Source organism: Nansenia antarctica, assembly GCF_963989245.1.
Source record: "Nansenia antarctica genome assembly, chromosome: 2".
Lineage (NCBI taxonomy): Eukaryota > Metazoa > Chordata > Actinopteri > Argentiniformes > Microstomatidae > Nansenia > Nansenia antarctica.
The window spans coordinates 22,170,645-22,171,516 of record NC_137675.1 but is presented as its reverse complement, the minus strand read 5'-3'; positions in this window follow the sequence as shown (position 1 = coordinate 22,171,516).

The window sequence follows — 872 nt, the reverse complement described above, 5'->3', positions numbered from 1 at the left end:
GTGCTCTGAGGGGAACATGAAGGAGAACTTTGACAGAAATGGAATTGCGTTTGCTTCCAGCTGTCGTTTTCTCTGCGACTGTGGGAGCGCGGGGCTCCAAATACTGTTATTTGTTTTTCAAATGGCGTCTCTCGTTCCTTTTCCCTCTCCGCTGTTTGTTTGTTTGCTTTCAGGCGTTTACCTGGAATTTAGAACCACAACACACACACACACACACACACACACACACACACACACACACACACACACACACACACACACCACACACACACGCACACTTTGCTGGACAAATTACACCCCAAACACAACCCCCTTAGGTTTCGAGTGAAAGTGAAAACAAACTCAACTTTCCAGAGCAACACATGATGAAGTATGATTTGATGTTCTCGACTCCCATTTCCCCACCATCTGTGTCCGTGCTTATGGCTGTATCGTACACATTTTATGTTACACATATTATGCATTCATTAAACCACGTAGTTATTTTTTTCTCAAAGAGAGAAAAATGCTTATCCCAAAGGGACCAGCTGTCCAGCTCCCACAAAGAGATAAAAGCATACACAGAATTACACAGAGCACATATCCTCCGGGTTTTAAACACACACGCAAAGCAAAGCAAAGCAAAGCCAAGCAAAGCTGCCCATTAGGGTCAAGCCTGTTAATAAACTGGTGGTGGAGGTCATGCCTCAACACTTTGCATGTGAAACAGGGTGAGTTCCAATCAAAACAGTCCCTCGATAAACAGTCTCCATGCAAAACTGTCTCTACACTGTCGTAAATACGGTCCGACGTATCAGAGAACAAATACAGTCAATGTTAAAGGAAGGGATGTTTTTTTTATATACAGTACCAGTCAAAGGTTTGGACGCACT